A 22,361-nucleotide genomic window follows, 5' to 3' on the forward strand; every position below is an offset into this window, starting at 1 on the left:
TTCTTTGACTTGAAAAGTGGGAACCCAAAAACGAACAAAACCACTTACTTATAGAAGGAGCAAGCAAAAGTAATAGGGTGAGTGTTCAATTGAAAAGTAAAACAGTACATGTGAGAATTGTTTGACATGATTATTGAATAGAAACATGGTAATCCTTACAGGCCAATCATTTTCTTTATTGTTATTTGTTTCATTTTCAAATTTCTTCAGATTCTCTTCTGATGATCCACTATAAAATGGTGGGGAAACACATTTAGAGAAAAAAGTGTACAGTGAGAAAAAGAAAAAGGATATATTTAAAGAAAATAAAAAATTGAATGTGTTTACCATGCCAACTAGTGCTTGAATAATTCCTTTGAGATTATGAGAGAAGGAAAAAAGTGACAAACAAGAATGGAATGGAACTGATTCACCCTACTTTTCAAAACAGTCAGACATATAAATAAAAAGAGAATTTTCTTCAGAAATGGTGCACCATACCCTTTACAGACACTGCCTTCAGGCTTTCACTTCATATTTCAGTGCTTGCACTATTCTTGTTGTAGCAGAGGGGATCAGGGTTTTGCACTAACCACTCTAATTCTCTAATTCTCACTGACTCTATGCTGGTCCAATATGCTACTTTCTTGATTGCATAAATCTTCTGTAAGAAGATCCTCAACAGAATCAGACAGACATTCTGTAGCCCGTCTGGAAAACGGGCATGACAAGTCAACACAGGTCAAGCAAAAGTAAATTCTTCTCTTATCCTGAATGAATGTGAGCGCTTGGTTAATTCATGTCCCACCAGCACTCTTCTGGGCACTTGGTAGAGAATAGTTATTTACTGCCTCCTTGACATTGAGGATATGGTATCCCCTAGGTGCTACAAGATCTGTGAAATCTGGAATATCTAGATTTAGAAAATGGGGTACTCAATTGGAAATCCTTCAGGCAGCAAAAAGTCAATAGTCTTCCAATAGGTGACCACCAAGTAATAGTGGCATATATTAAATCTTGTTAAAAATAGTTAGGGGCCAACAACTTTACATGTCACAAGTTCTCCCAAATCTTACTGAAGGTGGCAAGAGATTTTTCTGCTTGCCCAATACATTCAAGGCCTTTTGATGCCAGCGAAGGTAGAGCCAAGCATGACTTTTAATAGAAAAGACAACAACACAACATTGCTCCCTCTGGAATATGTATCTAATAGTTAGCTTATTTTTAATGATTTCACTAAGCTTCAATTAATCTCAAATATCTAGATAATAATTACATATAAAAGAAAAATAGAACATATATATACACATGCAACACATGGTAAAATTATATGTATACAGCTATTAGACATATTGTTTGGACAAACATGCATTTCTCTATAAGAATATGGAACAACAGGTGTTAACAATCAATGATGGAAATGGCGGGGGGGGCCACCAGGGGGCGCACGGATGAAGACCTCCTCCGTGTGAGCTCCTCACCCAGCAGTCCCAATAGTGGCTTGAGTTCCCACTCAGAGAACCCCCACCCTGGAATAAACCGTGATCTGAAGCTGATGAACTGACCCCCCACATACTGAGCAGTGGAGCAGAGAAAATCAGACAAGTGAACACGTCCAACGAGCCACCCAATCCTAGTTGTCCCTGTATTAACAAGAAAGGAAAAGGTTTTGTCACCTATCGCCACCCATATGCGAGGTTCCTCCGCAGGGTTGGGTGTGATCGACAGGATGGGACACATCAAGTTTGTCTGTGGGCTGTCCTATTGAAGGTAGAGGGACATCCCATTTCCTGTAAAGGGGTTGCTCTCCACCATGGTAACTCCTCCCAGTTGTCTGATGGGGACTGTCGCCATTGAGTCCATGTATGCTGCTGCATCATTGCTCTCTATCTGTGTTAATTGCTGTGTGTTCCCTCAGATCTGTGGTGCTTGTGAATACTGTGTTACTGGTGTTGTCATCTGTGGTACTTGCATTTGTGCTTGTGGCATCTGTGGATGTGTGCCCTGCATCTGTCCTCGTTGATATTGGTCCTGTGCATAGTAATCATCTTGGTCCCTTGATAGGGCTGTTGGCTCTGCGCTCCCCAACTCTGCTGCATCCCCCTGTAACTACACACCCTTGAAATGCGGCCTAATTGCCCACATCTCCAACAATGTGGTGGCTCCCTCCTTCGCCCTTGGAAACCCCCTGAAAAATCCCCTGAGTTCTGATGCACCTGTTGCCCATATCCTTGAAACCCTCCTGCAAAGCCCCCTTGGTTGTGATGCATCTGTGGTCCGAATCCACGCCCTCTCTGTTGGCACCCCCTTGCTCAGAACCCCTGCTGTGGTCCTCCCAGCCCATGAACCATCTCCCATGGCTGGTGCAAACTGCTGTGGTTGTGTCTGCTGCTGCCGCTACTGTGCCTGTGGGGTGGGGCTGGACAAGACCGCCTCTTCCATCGCGCACTTCTATAGTTTTCTCTGTACTAGTTTTGCTTCATCTATCTTCCTGTCCTCTGCTTTTTTCTTAATCTTCTCATGCCATAGCCTACAATGGTGAACTATCATGAGTTGTATTTCTGGCTGCCCCTTTGCTTCCATCTCTACCAATTTCCTTAAACTGTTCTGAACAGGCTCTGGTAGCCCCTGTACTAGTATGTGATCAAATGTAGCTACTGTTTTGTCCCAAGGCTCTCGAGTTTCAATGCGCCAAAGGTCTTGAATCTCCTGAATGTACTACACAGGGTCTTCGTCTTCTCTCTTCTTCTGAGACGTAACCGCCTCAGTGCTTGCCATGGTGCTGCCCTGCAGTTTGCAAATGGTGAACCATTGTGTGCTGTGTTTTGTGTCGTCACCCCCGGGAACCCTGCCGTTTTCCATACGTCATCAGTTGCATCTGCCAAGATTGATACCAATAGTCCCTTTACATTTCCCACTGCCAACCTATGTCCCGCTGTTATTTTCTCCATCTCATAGATCCACTTTCCAGCCCCTGCACTCAAGGATGGTAGCCTACACTTCACAATCTCATTGTCTGTGTGCTTCCATGGTATGTACTGAGGTTGTACCCTTCCTCTCTCTATTAAGGGCATCTGTGCGTACCCCGCCTCCTCCTGCGTTCTTCTAGTCAGTCTGACTTGTCGGTCCCCTCGCTCACTCTCAATACCTATGCATACATATATTGGCTCTAGCATGGGTATTCTGGTGCAGTCATCATATCTCCTTTTTAACTGTCCCCTTGAACAGGCCATTGCTGTCTCCCCTTTCCTTCGTCCTGGGAGATCTCTAAGCCTATCAATGTATGTAGTGGTGTCCTGTTGGGTGTGCAAGTCGGTTGCCAGTCGTGTCTGCCCATTTGAGCTACCTCCTCCTTCTCCCCCTGTGTGTGTCCTAAACTCCCATGACACCTGTTTGTCTATTCCCACACCCGTTGACTGGGATCAGAACTGCTCCCCCCTTGGGTCCCCACTTTCAGTGTCTTCATTATCAGAGCCTATGTCCATGTTACTGCAAAAATCATCTGCAAAACTCAGTCTCCTCGATGTAAAGTCTGTGTTAGGCCCTGTGCTGAGGTTGATGTCCATCAAGTCATACCTGCCTCCTCCCCCCAGTCCCTTGGGCCTGCTCTGTCTCTTTCTACTGTGCTCCTGCCTCGTGAGCTTGTGAGCTTGTGCTGTCTGGTTCTGTCCGTCTGTCCTTCTCCAGTCTGTCGCTTCCCTGTCTAGAGCTCCTTGTGTCTTTAATACCCTTATTGCTCGCTCGTCCTCCTCCATGCACGCTCGTTCCCTTGCCAATCTATCCAACTGTAACTTCCTCCGTTCCCTCTGAGCTAACTTGCGTTTTCCCCATTCTGCTACTTCTCTTTGCTTTTTGATCTCTTCCACTTCCCTTATGCTCCTATCCTGCTGCTCTTGCTCTGCTCTCTTCCTTTCCTTGAGATCTCTTTCAATCCTCTCTTCCTGGTCCCTTTCTATGCGCTACTTCTCCTTCTCCTTCCTTTATTCCCTATTCTCTCTCTGCAGCTTCTCTTTTCTCCTCCTTTCCCTGTCCTCATGTTTTAATCTCTCCTCCCATTCCTTCTCTCTCCTGTCCCACTCATCCATTATCTCTGCCTAGTCTGCTGCTTCGCTGCTTCTCATCAGACCCTCCGTTGCCTTAGTCACCCCTTCTGCCTCTCCATCTGTTTTCCCTTCCAGCTTCAGGAGTATCTGTCCTCCTATCCATAAGTTTGAGGCTATGCTCCTGAGACTCTCCCTCTGACCCTTCTGCACCTCTCTACTCGCCTCTTGCTGAACAACTTGCTGCCCTGCACCTACCAGTCTCTCCTCCTTAGAATATGGTGCTTGTTTATATGTCGGATTTGAATACCCTTCTGCTGCCCTTAATTTACGGATTCTGTACATCCCTCGCTCATCATCTGTGTCATCGGATGCAACACTCGGAGGGACACGGGGGGTGCGGAGGGATGAGCCCCTGGTTCCTTCACCTCCTGCTGGCTCAGCATCCACTGATGCCTCACGGCATCCTCTTCGCCCTACTGAAACATGTGGCACAATTTGAATATGCAAATTAACAAGGGGGGTCCTTGGAGTCCCTCTGCCAGACATTAGTCCTGGTTACGAGAGACTTACCTAGAGTCTTTAGCTCACTATCTTTCACAGACAAGAAATATCCCAAACATATCAGTCTTTGTCCTGCCCTGGGGCAGTCCAGCACCAACATGTTAGGCAATTCTCCTCTGAACAAGAGTATCAACAGAAACCCCAGACACGTGTTTCGGTCTGGTTGTACCTCATCAGTAGGATGGATCTGTGCCTCTCTAAGAATAGTGAGCAAGGGGTCCACGTCTGGATTCCCCTAGTAATTTAGGGTGAGACCCAAAGTTACTTAAATATGCAAATTAACAAGGGGGGTCCTGGGAGTCCCTCTCCCAGACATTAGTCCTGGTTACGAGAGACTTACCCAGAGTCTTTAGCTCACTATCTTTCACAGACAAGAAATATCCCAAACATATCAGTCTTTGTCCTGCCCTGGGGCAGTCCAGCACCAAAATGCTAGGCAATTCTCCTCTGAACAAGAGTACCAACAGAAACCCCAGACACGTGTTTCGGTCTGGTTGGACCTCATCAGTAGGGTGGATCTGTGCCTCTCTAAGAATAGTAAGCAGGGGTCCACGTCTGGATTCCCCTAGTAACTTAGGGTGAGGCTGTAACGCTCACCTGGCTCCCACGGAGGCGCTGACCTGGTCTGGATTGCTGTGACCTCTTCAAGCGTGATGCGCAGGATTCGAAACACCGACTGAACTGGACCCCCAAATCTGGCTTGTCTGGCCCGTAGAAAAATCTTTCTGTAGGTGGAGAAAGGGGATTAACTGTCTGCAGAGTATTGTGATTGCTTCCCACCTCCCCTTTGCTCTTCTCTGACCACCTCTGAAATCCCCAATTAAGGCTCACCTTAATGTTTGAATGGATGAGCTCTCCATCCTGCTTCTGGTGCAGGGGCGCGTATTTGACCAGTTACTTCACTGGTTTCGGAAGGCGAAATGCCGTAAGTATGCAGTTTAAAAAGTTCCGGAGTAGAGTCTTCTCTTTGTTTGCTTTTCTTAACTTGCAATCTGTCCTTATTTTCAGGTGCAGAGTGGAAGTGATGCTTCGAGGGATATTGCCGGAGATAAACTCAGGTGAGTTCATGATAAAATTATCCCTTTAAATGTCTTTGAATCCCTCTAGTAATGTCTTTCTTTTTTCCCCTTAGGGGCCGGGGTGCGGTACCAGGCCAAGAAGTGGCGCCGACCCGAAATGAGGAGTGGTTCCGTCAAATATGGCCAGGTAAGACTTGTGACGGAAAATCAGGCTTTCCTCATTTGTTTCTCCTGCTCACCTTTTGTCTCTTCTTCTCCTGGGCGGAATGCCCAGAAGGTCGCGGTGGATAGTGAAGAGCCCACAAGGCAGGTGAGCGATGCGCGGCGCTGCAACAAGTAGCGCGATGCTTTTAAAGAATGTCTATCTTCAGGATCGTGATGGTTCCGGACACAGGTAGGAAGTTAGATTAAGTTCTTGGTTTTCACCTTTTCTCTTCCCTTCCTTCCTTTCAGGTATCCCAAGATCGAGGCGGGCGTGGTTGGAGGCAAGATGCAGGAGCAGGCACGGTGAGCGTTCAGCTGCTAGATGCAGAGCAACGCGAAGCACGTGTGGCAGTCCAGGCGTGGTTTAAATAGCCTTGGAAGAAGTTCCAGGTAAGTATTCTTCCACGGTCCCCACCCAAGTAAAATAGTTCCTTTGATAAAATAGTCCCTCCTAACCCTCATTTGGCTTGAGGTTTCATGCAGCATGGTCTGCGTCAGGTAAGTGCACCAAACACCCTCTTTTATGAGTCTGGCGCCTATGGCGCCAGGACTGATGTCCAACATGAGCCTATTAGGGGCCGCTGGGCTTTTACCCGAGGGCATGATGCCTGCTCCCGGGGGTGCTGGGCCTGTCCTGGTACTCTGGGGGTAGGCATCATGACAGCACTCCCCCCCAAGGCCCCTCCCAAGGTCGTTCCTTCTGGAGGTTTCGGTTTGTTTGGGAAATCCCGATGGAACTTTTTTACCAGCCGAGGTGCATGTACGTGGTCGCTGGGTTCCCAAGACCTTTCCTGAGGCCCGTACCCTTTCTAATCAATTAGATAGAAAAGTTTTGATTTTGAAATTTTAGAATCCAAAATGTTCTTCACCTCGAATTCAGGCTCCCCATCTATCTGAATTGGTTCTGGTGGCTTTATTAATCTGGTTCCTGGTTGCACTGGTTTCAAAAGTGACACATGAAAAACGGGATGAATCCGCATGTTAGCTGGCAGATCGAGCTTGACTGCCACTGGATTAATGATAGCTTTGATCGAATAAGGGCCCAAATACCTTGGATTAAAAGTTCGAGGTCCCTTCAGCAATAAATGTTTGGTAGCCAACCATACTTGGTCTCCTATTTGATATGAAGGCTCCTCCTTCCGATGCAGATCTGCATTTTTCTTGTATTTCTCTTTCGCTTGTTGCAAATGGGCAGTTGCATTCTTGAATGCTTGAGTTATAGTGGAATGCAAATGGTCTACTGCGGGCATTTCAAGGCTCAGAGGAGAGTTCAGGTCTGAAGTACGAGGGTGATGTCCATATAGGGTGTAAAAGGGGCTTTGTCCAGTTCCAGAGTGCACCGAGTTATTGTATGCATATTCGGCCACCCATAACAAATCCTTCCAATTACCCTCCGATTGGTGCAACATACACCGTAGGTATTGTTCAAGGGGCTGGTTCGTTCTCTCCGTCTGACCATCGGTCTGTGGGTGATGGCTGGTTGAGAGTCTTACGTCGATTTGTGCCAGTTGACAACACCTTTTCCAAAAATGTGAAATAAACTGGCTTCCCCGGTCAGAGACTAATATGGACGGGAATCCATGCAAGCGGATGATATTTCCGAGGAATTCCTTAGCAAGGACAGAAGCTGAAGGTAATCCTTTCAACGGAATAAAATGAGCCATTTTAGAAAATAGATCCACCACAACCAGAATAGTATTGCATCCCTTACAAGGGGGCAGGTCCGTGATAAAATCTAGTGAGAAGGTGTGCCAAGGCACTGGTGGAATGTCTAAAGGCTGAAGAAGACCGGCGGGTTTTGTCTTTTGGCCTTTGTTTTGGGCGCAAACTCCACAGGACATCACGAAAGATTTAATATCGTTTTGCCAGGAAGGCCACCAGAATTGTCGTTCAATTTTTTCCTCAGTTTTGGCAATGCCAGGATGTCCTTCCATCAGGGTATCATGATGACGGGAAATAACCAGTTCTTGTAATTGCTTTTCTGGCAGAAATAAGCATCCTTGGAAGTAAGGTAGGCCATCGTTTACCGAAAATTAAGACCCCCTTTGGATCCAATCCTGCAAGGCGGTAGAGTCCAGGAGTTGTTTTACTCGTGCTTGAATGTCTTCAAAGGTTTGTAAGGAGGTTAATCCCAAAATCCTTTGTTCGGGAATGATCGGCACAGGTTCTGAATTAGTGTCTATTTCTCCCATTCCTATTCTAGATAGTGCGTCCGCTTTGCCATTCTTACAGCCGGGACTGTAAGTGATTACGAAATCAAACTCAGCAAAGAATAAAGCCCATCGGAGCTGACGTGATGATTGAGCCTTGGCTGTCTTTAAATATTGTAAATTCCGGTGATCAGTGATCACGGTGATGGTGTGCCTGGCGCCAAGAAGATAATGCCGCCAAGCCTTAAAGGCGGACTTAATGGCTAATAATTCCTTATCGGTAATTGCATAATTTACCTCAGGCGGTGAGAACTTTCTGGACAAAAATGCTACTGGATGCAGTTGGTTGGTTTCAGGGTCTCTCTGAGACAGGACAGCTCCCATGGCTAAACTGGACGCGTCAGTTTCGACTATGTATGGGAGATCGGGACGCGGGTGCTTCAAAATAGGTGCAGATGTGAATTTAGCTTTCAATTCCTGAAAGGCCTGTTCGGCTTCCTTGGTCCATTCGAAACATTTATTTTTCCGCAAGAGTGCAGTGATGGGTTGTACTACACGTGAACATTCCGGAATAAATCTGAGATAAAAATTGGCAAAACCAAGCATGCTTTGGACCCCTTTTACCGAACTAGGAGATGGCCATTTGAGGATGGCCTCCACTTTCCGTGAGTCCATTCGGACCCCATTAGGTGTCAGGATGAATCCAAGAAACTCCACCTCGGTGGTATGGAAAACACACTTTTCCAGCTTAGCAAACAGTTTGTGCTGGCACAATTTCTCAAGGACGGCCCGGACATGCTTTCTGTGATCAGATTCCGAAGAGGAGTACACAAGAATGTCATCGATATATACGACAACACAAACATCGATATGTTCCCGAAGGACATCGTTCATGAAGAATTGGAAGGCAGCAGGCACGTTGCACAACCCAAAAGGCATCACCTGGTATTCGAATAAACCATATTTTGTACGGAAGGCCGTTTTCCATTCGTCGCCTTCTTTTACTCGCACCAGATGATAAGCCCCCCGGAGATCTAACTTGGTGAATACGCAAGCGTCCTTCACCTGGTCAAGGAATTCAGGGATCAAAGGCAGAGGATAACGGTTTTTAACCGTTATCTGGTTCAATGCGCGGTAGTCGATACAAGTTCTAAGGTCGCCTTCTTTTTTGGGCACGAAGAACAAAGCCGAGGATGCCGGGGACTTTGACGGGCGAATGAAACCATTGGCTAGGTATTGATCTAAATATTCTCTCAAATGCCGGTTCTCAGGTTCAGTAAGGGCATAAATCCTGCTACAAGGGGGTTGTGCACCGGGCACCAGATCGATTTGGCAATCGTACGATCAGTGGGGGGGTAACGTGTTGGCCTATTCCTTTTGGAAGACGTCCTGAAAGTCTTGGTATTCCGGAGGTAGTTGCGTGGAGACAGAGGTTACAGATGCTAGACTAATCTTCAGATTTTCTGGGTAGCAGGTTTGTGCACAATCCGGGAAGGTTATTCTCTTTGCTTGCCAATCAATTCGAGGATTATGTGTCTCTAACCAAGGAATTCCAAGAATAACCTGAAACTGTGGGGCCTTGATTACGTCAAACACAACTGCCTCCCGATGGCCGTCCGGACCAATAAGAGTCACCTCAGTAGTGGAATGTGTTACCGGTCCTGAGACAATTTCAGTTCCATCGACTGTGGTGATGACATCTTTGCTGGTTTTTGGACGCAGAGGGAGGTTAATCCTAGAGACCAATTCACGATCCACAGTTTCCTATAGCCCCACTATCGATGTATGCCTTTATTGCATGCAACCGCTTAGGCTGTTCCGGATCTACGAGAACCATTGGCACAATGAAATGCGAGGTCTGAGAGTTAGTTTTCAAGCTCGGCAAGCAGACCCCTACGCTTGTCGGGCGGAGTCGTTTCCCGAAACAGAGTCTTCATGGTTTTTATCAGTGGCTCCTACCACCTTCTTGGGCGGTTTTGCCGGGCAATCTCGTAGGGAGTGTTCAGAGTTCCCACAATAAAGACATAATTTTAACTGCCGCCTCCTTTCACGTTCCTTTTGGGTTAAAGGTCCTCTAACCCCTCCAATTTGCATAGGCTCAGAGACATCGGCACCCTTGGGAGTGACGTGGGTCTTGACCAACACCCGGGTTTCAAACTTGGACCGATCCGCTTTTCGGTTTTGGAGCCTGTGATCCAATTGGACCACTAAGTCTATATATTCTGTGCATTCTTGGGGCGGATTTACATCTTGGGCCAAGACATCTTTAAGTTCTCCGCGTAGACCCCGATAGAATAATGTGATTATTTTATCCTCTGGCCACCCAGTTTACATGATTAGTCTGTTAAAGGTTGCTATGTAGGAGAGGAGGTCTTGGTTGCCCTGTCGCAGGGATAGAAGTTCATCATCCAGAGCTTGTCCCTGAGAATGTCGAGCAAATAATCTCTCCATGCTTGCTTGAAATCCTTGGAAATCCCGGAGGATTGGGTCATCTTGAGTAACCAGTGGTACTGACCAATCGGCAGCACAGCCGCTAAGGTATGACAGCACAAAAGCTACCCTGGTCTGGTCATTAGGGAAGGCCCCAGGTCTGCATAGTCTGCAAACGACATTGATTCATGAATACGGCGAACGGTTTGGGGTCCCCAGCAAAACGTTCAGGTGGGGCCAGAGGCATATTTCCAGGTAGATTGATTTGCACAGGGTTACTTGAAGCCACAGGAACAGAATTCCCCCCCGGAACCAGGTAGAGGGGTTTGCCCAGCTTGACCTTGCAATACCTGCCTAGCCAGGTCATCAGTTTGTTCCTTAGATACGATTATTTCCCTCCTGAGGGCATTAGTCTCTTGACGAGCGGCATGTACTTCGGCCCGTAATTCCCCCAGTAATTGGGCCAACATATCAGTCTCAGAAGTTTCCATAGCTCCTGGGTGGGGATTTGTAGGAAGGCTTCGCATTCTGTAAAGCTCACCTGGCTCCCACGGAGGCGCTGACCTGGTCTGGATTGCTGTGACCTCTTCAAGCGTGATGCGCAGGATTCGAAACACCGACTGAACTGTACCCCCAAATCTGGCTTGTCTGGCCCGTAGAAAAATCTTTCTGTAGGCGGAGAAAGGGGATTAACTATCTGCAGAGTATTGTGATTGCTTCCCACCTCCCCTTTGCTCTTCTCTGACCACCTCCGAAATCCCCAATCAAGGCTCACCTTAATGTTTGAATGGATGAGCTCTCCATCCTGCTTCTGGTGCAGGGGCGCGTATTTGACCAGTTACTTCACTGGTTTCGGAAGGCGAAATGCCGTAAGTATGCAGTTTAAAAAGTTCCAGAGTAGAGTCTTCTCTTTGTTTGCTTTTCTTAACTTGCGATCTGTCCTTATTTTCAGGTGCAGAATGGAAGTGATGCTTCAAGGGATATTGCCGGAGATAAACTCAGGTGAGTTCATGATAAAATTATCCCTTTAAATGTCTTTGAATCCCTCTAGTAATGTCTTTCTTTTTTCCCCTTAGGGGCCGGGGTGCGGTACCAGGCCAAGAAGTGGCGCCGACCCGAAATGAGGAGTGGTTCCGTCAAATATGGCCAGGTAAGTCTTGTGACGGAAAATCAGGCTTTCCTCATTTGTTCCTCCTGCTCACCTTTTGTCTCTTCTTCTCCCCTGCAGGTGCAGAGATGTGGCGGAATGCCCAGAAGGTCGCAGTGGATAGTGAAGAGCCCACGAGGCAGGTGAGTGATGCGCGGCGCTGCAACAAGTAGCGCAATGCTTTTAAAGAATGTCTATCTTCAGGATCGCTGGCGTGATGGTTCCGGACACAGGTAGGAAGATAGATTAAGTTCTTGGTTTTCACCTTTTCTCTTCCCTTCCTTCCTTTCAGGTATCCCAAGATCGAGGCGGGCGTGGTTGGAGGCAAGATGCAGGAGCAGGCACGGTGAGCGATCAGCTGCTAGATGCAGAGCAACGCGAAGCACGTGTGGCAGTCCGGGCGTGGTTTAAATAGCCTTGGAAGAAGTTCCAGGTAAGTATTCTTCCACGGTCCCCACCCGGCTGTAAAATAGTTCCTTTGATAAAATAGTCCCTCCTAAGCCTCATTTGGCTTGAGGCTTCATGCAGCATGGTCTGCGTCAGGTAAGTGCACCAAACACCCTCTTTTATGAGGCTGGCGCCTATGGCGCCAGGACTGATGTCCAACATGAGCCTGGCGCTAAAGGCGCCAGGACAAAGTCCAAAGAGCCCCTATTAGGGGCCTCTGGGCTTTTACCCGAGGGCATGCTGCCTGCTCCCGGGGGTGCTGGGCCTGTCCTGGTGCTCCGGGGGTAGGCATCATGACAGCGGCCCAAAGTTACTTAAATATGCAAATTAACAAGGGGGGTCCTGGGAGTCCCTCTGCCAGACATTAGTCATGGTTACAAGAGACTTACCCAGAGTCTTTAGCTCACTATCTTTCACAGACAAGAAATATCCCAAACATATCAGTCTTTGTCCTGCCCTGGGACAGTCCAGCACCGAAATGCTAGGCAATTCTCCTCTGAACAAGTGTACCAACAGAAACCCCATGCACGTGTTTCGGTCTGGTTGGACCTCATCAGTAGGGTGGATCTGTGCCTCTCTAAGAATAGTGAGCAAGGGGACAAACGTCTGGATTCCCCTAGTAACTTAGGGTGAGGCCCAAAGTTACTTAAATATGCAAATTAACAAGGGGGTCCTGGGAGTCCCTCTGCCAGACATTAGTCCTGGTTACGAGAGACTTACCCAGAGTCTTTAGCTCACTATCTTTCACAGACAAGAAATAACCCAAACATATCGGTCTTTGACCTGCCCTGGGGCAGTCCAGCACCGAAATGCTAGGCAATTCTCCTCTGAACAAGAGTACCAACAGAAACCCCAGACACGTGTTTCGGTCTGGTTGGACCTCATCAGTAGGGTGGATCTGTGCCTCTCTAAGAATAGTGAGCAAGGGGTCCACGTCTGGATTCCCCTAGTAACTTAGGGTGAGACCCAAAGTTACTTAAATATGCAAATTAACAAGGGGGGTCCTGGGAGTCCCTCTGCCATACATTAGTCCTGGTTATGAGAGACTTACCCAGAGTCTTTAGCTCACTATCTTTCACAGACAAGAAATATCCCAAACATATCAGTCTTTGTCCTGCCCTGGGGCAGTCCAACACCGAAATGCTAGTTAATTCTCCTCTGAACATGCGTACCAACAGAAACCCCAGACACATGTTTCGGTCTGGTTGGACCTCATCAGTAGGGTGGATCTGTGCCTCTCTAAGAATAGTGACCAAGGGGTCCACGTCTGGATTCCCCTAGTAACTTACGGTGAGACCCAAAGTTACTTAAATATGCAAATTAACAAGGGGAGTCCTGGGAGTCCCTCTGCCAGACATTAGTCCTGGTTAAGAGAGACTTACCCAGAGTCTTTAGCTCACTATCTTTCACAGACAAGAAATATCCCAAACATATAAGTCTTTGTCCTGCCCTGGCCATGAATATGGCCATGCGTTGTGTTAACTTCTTCAACTTATAGGTACCCTGTATGTGTGTCAGCAGTGATTGCTGCACATCTTTGGAGAAACTTCCACAAGGTGGCCATGGTTTAGTTAACTTCCCCTCAGTACTTTTGGACCACTCTATGCTATACTTGCAAATCTTCTCCCTATAAGGCGGGAGTGTCTTACACAGGTGCTGAAGGGGTGTGTCCCCCGCACCGCCCCTGACATATATTTAGTAGCTTTACCTGACCTCAAGTCAAGGGTTTCGACAATACACTGTTTAGGGAAAAAGATACAGTATAATGGCAATACTTTTCAGTTTCTACGAACCTCTATTGCTCCACAGTTTACCAGGCATGCTCCGCGCAGTGCCCCTCCTTCACAATCACTGCCTCCTCAGGCACACCCACCATCTTGTGCATGTGCCTTCCACTCATCGCCACTGGTTCACCTCGTCTGCCAATCCCAGGTTTCCTATACTAGCTCCTCAATGTCTCATGCTCTCTGTGTCCTATGTGTAAGAGAACGGGTGATGCCACCAATCTATTGGCCCAGGTAGTGCAGAAAAATCAAATATCGCACACACACTATGATAGCCTGTTACTCCAACCACACAAAAAAAAAACACAGCTGTCTTCCAGCCTCCAAAAAGTATACCAATATTCTCTTGTGATCAAACTGTACCTGCGGCATCGCCTCACGTGCAAATTGTCTCACTCCAGGAGACTTAACCAGCCAACTCACCTTCCGCAATCTAGGTCAGCTCCCTTGATAACCCTTATGGGGATACCATCATGTATGACCCAAGCTAAAACAGCCAACCCACAGGAAAACCACTTATTTACATATCTTCTGTCATCCGTGCCCGCAAGTCAATAGTCTAGGTTATTCACCAGAACCGTTTACCTCTAAAACCGAATGTGCCCTAAACATAGAAGAAAGACGTCTACCTCCGCTCCTGTCCCTACTAACTTTGAAAATACTAGACAATACTTTGACAGTATTCAACAATCCTAAACAATACTCCACAATACTCCACAATACTCAATACCCTCCCTCACACCCGCAGTTGCCGTTAGACTGGGTCAATACTTACACTCTGTGATCTGCTGGTGCTGCTCACTTCCCCGTCCTGGTCTGCCTGGACTCCTCGCTGACTTCGGGCAGGATGATTTCCAAGGGGCTCCTGATGACCTTTCCACGGACACGCGTTTTCCTGTCTTCTCGAAATATGCGAGGGTCCTGCAGCCTCTCAGGTTCAGCGGTGGAGGAGAGGACCTGTTGCAGGGCCATGCAGCCAACCATTGCCTCTGCTACCAACTTGTTGGGGACGGACCCCCAGGTATGCCACAGGGTATGCCACAGGGACACTGGAAGTCTGCAGACTTGGGGGGGCCAACACCCTCCCCAGGATACACAGAGGACTGAGTCAATGGCAAGTTCAAACTGCAGTTTAATTACAGACAAAACCAACAGGGATCAGCACAGGAACAAGGAAATATCCATGCACATCTTACTCTCCCTGGCTTGCAGGCGGGTTTTACTTCGTAATGTTGCCAGCACATTGTCACACCTTGGGCCCCTATTCAGAAAACCTATCGGCCAAGTGATTGGGTATTGAGTATTCTATTGCCTATATGGGACATTATAGATGTTATTCTACTGGCCCTCGCATGTCAAGTGGCTGGCTTGTCCCATCCCCATGGCGTTTATCTTCTATATTGTTACAGAGTAATGGTCTCATCATTGGCCCGTGTCCCCCTTCCATCCACCCCTGGATACGAAACTGTGATTGGTCTGTGCTGTCGCCCCCAGGCCTGGGACTTGAACTAGCTCTCAGCACCCTGCGCACCTTTTCAAGGTGATGGGAATGGCTATGCATCTGCATTGTAACTTGTGTGTACCACCTTTCACCCATGAGAAAGAGCGGCTCTCTTTCCCACCGTCAATTGCTGTCCATTGGCCGCTTCGGCCGCGTCTTGCTGTCCATTGGCCGCTTCGGCCGCGTCACATTTTCAGAGACCACAAATTTGAGATGTACAGCTCTGAATTATGAGGATTTATTTGTATTTTCTGTAGCTGGTCCCTTTGTCGTCTGGGGATTGGAATGTCATCTGTATCTCTTGACCTTGGCTGCGGGTCCTATCTCTCATGTCTTGCTCACTGTCCAGCCTGAATCAGCTCAGCTCACCTCTTGGTCAGTGGCCTGAGGCCTGCTGTAATTTCCTAAACATTATAATACAGTTTCTACAGTGTCGATGCTATGATATGTTTCCCTAGGTTAGTCACACTTGGCTCTGTCAGGTCCCATAGGTGCTGCTCCAGTTCCACAGGGTTATTCATGTTTAAACATCTGCAAGCCTTGCTCAGAATCTTTTGTCTTGCGCTTTCTTGGTTGCTGCATTTGGATAATGGCAAAAATAATAAAAGCAATGACAATATGTATATTATCTGTCCTCTAACTATAGAACTGTACGCTCGTATTCTTCATGTATTTGGGTGTGTGTTTGTGTCCCAAAGTGCAGTTGACACGTGTGCTTCATGTCTTACTCTGCTATGTCATGGTGTCTCTAACAATATCATTAACATGGCTTCCTAGTGCTTAGTCCAAGCTGTCCATATAGGTGTCTCGGGTCATGGCATGTGGCTCTTTTTCCATGCATGGATAGATCTGTATGTCCTGTGGTCGGTATGGCTGGCTGAGGGGGTACCTCTCAACGTACTTCTCAGTCATGGGTCCGTTGGGAATTTGTCCAAAACAGAACAGGTGATTGCAGTGTTTTCTGGCCTTCTTCCTTGTCACAAATTTAGTAGGAGGGGAGGTGATGGTAGGCTCCACCATCCCTCTTCACACCACATTATGAGCACACAGCAAACAGTTTTCTGCCCAGGACATGGGATGGAAACGGCACTTTTGGACCTTAAGAACCAACTGGCTTATTTAAATGACATGGGAATCCTCTCTCTCCTCTTACTCCTTGACCTTTCAGCAGCCTTTGACCTTGTTGACCACATGACGCTCTGCCATTACCTTACTTCCTCTGCCTACTTCTCCTCAAATGCTGCCAAATGGATCGCATCCTTCCTGGCCAACAGAACCTCTCGAGTCTTTGGCTGTGATGCAGTCACTGGCACCACAATAATATATTGTGGAGTGCCCCAAGGGTCCTGTGTCTCACCCACTGTGTACAATGTCTGCACAATGTCCTTGTTTGACCACCTTGACTCACTAGGCATTTTGTATACAAATTACACTGATGACACCCAAATTCTCACCCCCCTCATCGGCGACCAGACACAGGATACTCTCAAAGGGAACTCCATCTATGAGTCTATCCAGTCCTGGATTGCCTCACACAGGCTCCATCTCAATAACGAGAAAACAGAACTTCTAATAATCGGCCCCTGGCCCACCTTGCCAAACTGGACCACACATACAAGGTCTTCATCATTGATGGTCACAAAATCCCCATTGCCACATCTGTAAAAATGCAGAGTGTTTACCTAGACTCAAGTCTCAATATGTCTCGACAGGTCAACCACATCGCCTCATCGTCAGGCTATGCAACAATGCTCATCAATGCAAGTAAACTATTCCTGTCCTCCAAAAATCGGCTTGCAGTTGTATGAGCACTGGTCGGCTATGAACTAGACTACTGTAATGCAGTACTATGTGGCATTGCTGAAAATAACTTGAACAAACTACAAGTAATTGCTCCATTATTGATTTTGTTACCGTTCTTAGTGTTCCAACTGCATATACAAGAAAACATTTTCACAACAGAGTGGACCAATTCTTTCCAATTCTGGTTTTACTTTTCTTGTGCTTTGGCTCTATCTTATATTGGGTATTATCCAAATTGCGCCACAGTACCACAATATTTCTTTATAAAGTTTCTTTAATTTCATAAAGTATTACTTTAATCCTTTCTCTCAGTCAGTGTATTTCTTTTCTCTCGTATTTCTTTTCTCTCAACACATGTTTCCCACTCTTCTATAGTGGATCATCAGGGGAGAGAGAGTCCTGTTGTTTTATAGTAATATAGTTCAGTTTCTACATAATTATGAGGTAAGTAACGGTTCCCCACTGTTTATGCCTAAGTGGTACCAACCAATCATTATCGCTGAGCACCGAGGTCTTCTTCCCAGAGGGGAAAACAGCTACCTGAACATTCCAAGTCTCCTCAGAAAAAGCAACAGTCCCCCTTCTGGAGACCGCAACAACGCCCTTCATTTTGTACTCCAGGACCCCAAAAACCAACGGGAGGCAAAATGGATGACTTCATTTCATCTGACAAAACAAACACAGAAAAGAATACGCAACCCCCCACATACAACGAAACACACATGTATGAAACTAATACACCTGCGAACCACATGTGATTTACACCGTATAGATGTAACAACATTTAGCACAGTTTTAACGGCTTTACATTTTCATTTTTTCTTCATTTTTGATTTCTGTTCCTGTTACGGATTAAACCTTCTCCTCTCTCCTGGTCTTTATGGAACCTCATTTATATGTGGGATTACACTGGCATGATCATATCTTGTATATCAGAAGATCTGTTCAATGGCCCCCTGGTCAAAGACAGAATTAAATTCAAGATGCTTTCCATCACACACCACTGCCTTTAGAACAATGCTCCCTCATACCGCGCACAAAATCCCAAAGATTTGCTTACAGGCACTGTCCCATCACACCCAGATTCAACTGCAAAATGGCAGGGGGCTTTATCTTCTCTGTCTGCGCTGCCACCCCCTTGAACAGACTCAGTGTCCCCCTGTGGGATGAACCGTCCTTCCACCTGTTCAGGAAAAATGTCAAAACCAATCTCTTCAATTAACCACTTGTCCTCGTCTCGGTACCATCGTCCCACATTGCAACTGTAACACTGTAACTAGCGCCTGAATGCCCATGGGCTAGACACGCTTGTTTAAATGCTAAATAAATAACTAAATAAGGTTCCATGGTAATGGCACACATTGGAAACTGACAGATAACAAGGAACAGTAGTTTCTTTATTATGCTGGTTGAAGATAAATAGGATATGAGATCCACAAGAAGGATCAGGTATATAATGGCACAAGTGAAGCTGCTAATGGGTGTCCAGCCTCATCGACTGAAGCCAAGGACCAAAGGCAGCAAAGGCCAACTCCATGTGAGGGCCTGTTGTTGCCAGGAAGGGCCTAGGCCACAACCCTTGTTCAAGCCAGGACTGCACCAAGCTCACCCTTTACCTGACTTGTGCTTCCATGCATCTAATAGGAGAAAGCAGGTGTGACCGGCAGGAGAGGAAGAATGTCAGTGCCGTAAGGTAGGGCCGCGACGCGCACCAGGAGAATGCAGCGGGCACAACTGACTGCCGGCCGGGCAGCCATGAGAAGCTGTAGGAGTGAGGAAGAAGTTAAACAAATTAGTGCAAACATTGCCTGATCTAGGGTTACATTCATTATTTGCACTTTTAAGTGCAAACCACCCACCATGAACACTGGTTGGGGGGCTTTTCAAATGGATCCTATAGAAATCAATCGGATTAAATTAAATGCTTTGACAGCCAGAGCGAGTGGGGGAAGCAGAAACCTTCATTGCGTTCTGTGCCCACTCTCTGCCTGCCAAAACTTGCAAAAAACCAGTTTGGTAAAATATGTGTAAAACCCTGGGCAAACCTTTTGTGTATCTTCTTTACGCATGCCATAACACTACAGCGACTTCAAAGAGGATCCCTGCTCTCCTCTAATTGTACGCAGCGTTTTAATAAGTGTTAAGCTGGGCCCCTTTTAATAGCAGCCTGTCTAGAGTTGCAAAGAAATGGGCAGACTAGATGATTCGTGTAGTCCTTGTCTGACCTCTTGTTCTCTTTATCTTTGAAAGTATAAAGTGCATTACTTTTGCAAAGTTGTGTCATTTTTCTAGCTGTTTTCTTTGTAGAAAATGAGAATTATGTACCAGCACTTGTTTGTCTTTAGATTTTGTTTCTTCTAAATGATGAATTTAAAGCGTTTAGCAGAACAAAGTAACATCAATCACATGTCTTTGACTAGTAATGAACGATTTTATTATGTTTTTTTATTTTTAAATCAGGCTGAGATGCATGCAAAGGCCTATCTGTCTTTCCGGTACACTAACCACAGCGCTTGAGTAGGCATTAGAGAATTGCTGAAGAGTTTCGTATTGCAGAAAATAATATGAAATAAAAACAAATCTTGGATTGGGCTTCTTTGATAATTGCTAAAAAAATTGAATAAGTTCTTAAGCAACTAAGTACTTTAAACCAGAAAAACAACTCAAAAACCTCAGAAAGAAAATGCAATTTTAGAACTAATTGTCCAATCCTGAAGCGGCTGGCAGTTTACTTTAATTTGTTTAAATAGTAAGCAAAAACTTTGTTTTAAAAATCCTTATTCGTTACCCTTATATTCCAGATGTGTCTCTCCAAAGAAAATCTTCTGAAGCGCATGATGCTTTAATAATTTTGGTATATCTAACTTTGGGGGGAAAAAATCCTATTGTTTTAGTATTTGTTTTTCTTTGAAGAGCAGGGGCCAATTTCGATCAAAAATGACTTCAAGTAACACATTTACAGATGGTGAAAGCATTTACGTGAAGGGTACCTAATCAGCAGTGAGCCAGTTTATGAGGGTGTAAACAAAATAAATAGAACATATAATGGTGTACTGTTTATATAGCCCTTTCACCAAATTGCTTTACAAAGAACCTATTGACATGCAATGTCACCCAACCACAGTCGTTACTTATTTATCGGAATTCAAACCTGTGACCTGCAGATCATAAACAGACTGCAGCAGAAAGCATCTACCCACTGAGCTATCTTACTGGCTTATACTAGGGCACAACAAAACAAAACAAACCAGAAGGTATATAAAACAACAGGTGACTTATAAAGATAACATTACATTAAGGGGACAGGTGCTTCAAATGAAAGAGGAGAAATAATTAAATATTCAAAATTACATAATTAAGCATGTGCAGAGGCAGTAGAGGGGTCAGATAGGGAGGATGGGGGAATAGATAGAGGGAGCCCTCTTTAGCAAGTAAGAGACATTTAGGCCGATCATTGAAGAAATCCACATTTGGGTTGGCTTTAATTGCTATGGGCAGTGGGTTTCAGTGGAGCAGGGTGAGTAGGGAGAAAGAGCAAAAGTGAGAGGAGGCACAGGGAGGGTACGGGAAGGTGAGGTTGAGTGCAGAGGGGGATCAGAGGAAACGAGATGGTGAGTAAAACAAGATACATTCAGACAGGTTCTGATGAACAAGACCAATGATAGCTTTGTAGACTAAAAGAAGGAACTGACAAGAGAGCAGTTGTGCATGGAGAGACAACCAGCATGTTGTCGGGAGGTAGAATTTGGGGAGGACTTGGGTAGGTTGTAGAGAGTGTGGGTAGCAAAGTTGAGGGCTTTGTCTAGAAGGAGGAAGGAATAGAGAGGAAGGCTAAGGAGTAGTGTAACATTCAAAGATTCAAAGATACATCCTGGGATTTCAGGTAAGTCAAACATGCAGAGCAGAAACACTCAGGATGCAGGTAGGTAGAAAAGGAAACCGCTTTATTAAGTTAGAGTGATACGATCAGTAGTTAGGCAGGAGAGTATAGATGATACATCTTCTCAGTTCAAGGTCCTATCCCGAAGTTATGTCCAATGGATTTCTCTGGAATCTGGGGCTACGCAGATTCTACATTCCAACATATGACTTTTATTCGACAATTTAGTCATTTGCCAAAAACACATACTATCACAATATATTTAAAAATACAGTACATGATACAATAATGAGCTACTTGTAGTGCTGTTGTATTGTGCAGAGAGTGGATAAAATACAGACAACATTCTAAAATCAATTAAGGCCTTGTATCTTCGTGCATGACACATAGTTAATCCCCAGCATGTGCAAAAAGTTGCAAGAAAAAGTGCATCACTGAATATATTAACAGCATCATAAAAGTGCAAAGCCGTTATAAAGTGCATATGAGATTACGTGAGTTGAAATCTGGAACCAGAAGAATTTGGTTGTTAATCACATTAGTAATGGGAAATATGTAAAATTATTTTTAGATGCACATTACAGTAATAGCATTCTGATTCCCGAATCCTCCAGCATCAAATTTCTTGTTCTTATGCAGCATCCTTGATGGATGTAGCTTACTACAGAAAATACTACATATATATAATTACTACATCTAAAAAACAAGAGGGCATCACTTGTTTGACATATAGCATCTGTATTACATATTGGGCCTCATTACAAGCGTGGCAGCCTTGGTATGAACGGTGCCGGTAGACACCGGCACCCGTCATACTGGGCCGCTGCATTATGAGTTCTGCTCGTGGGTTCCTGACAGCCCGCCAGGTCTTATCTGGCGGGTTGCACGGCACCTGCGAGCAGAACTCGAAATTGCAGCGGCACCGTTATAGACGGTGCCGGTGCAACCATGCTCCCACCCCCATTCTGCCCTCTGGGCCAGAATGAGGATTGGGAGTCCAGCATTACCGGCACCCGCGAATGGGCAATTACCGGCCCACTCATCTCGTAATGGGCCAGTTATTGCACAATCACGGGAGGCGGTGCCAGTAGCGAGCATGGTGCTAGCCGTGCCTGCTATGCTTGCTCAAGGGGGGGAACTATTGATATTGAGATTGAGTTTCATGAACTTTTTACATTTTGGTTGGAAAACCAGTGATTTTGTTTTCCCTGTGTTAATCTCAATGGAAGCTGCAAGCATTTCTCCACAAAAGCTTGGAGAGTAATCGCCAGGTGTTGACAATACAATTAAAAAATAAGTAAAGCAATTGAATTCACTTATATTAATGCAGAATAGAAAACACAGGAAAAATAACAGTTTTGGTTTGTGAACAGAGAGTGTTTAGGTTAATAGTTCTCCCTGCAAAGTACTAAA

The sequence above is a fragment of the Ambystoma mexicanum genome, chromosome 6p (assembly GCF_040938575.1).
Source record: "Ambystoma mexicanum isolate Mex_15411 chromosome 6p, UKY_AmexF1_1, whole genome shotgun sequence".
Taxonomy (NCBI): domain Eukaryota; kingdom Metazoa; phylum Chordata; class Amphibia; order Caudata; family Ambystomatidae; genus Ambystoma; species Ambystoma mexicanum.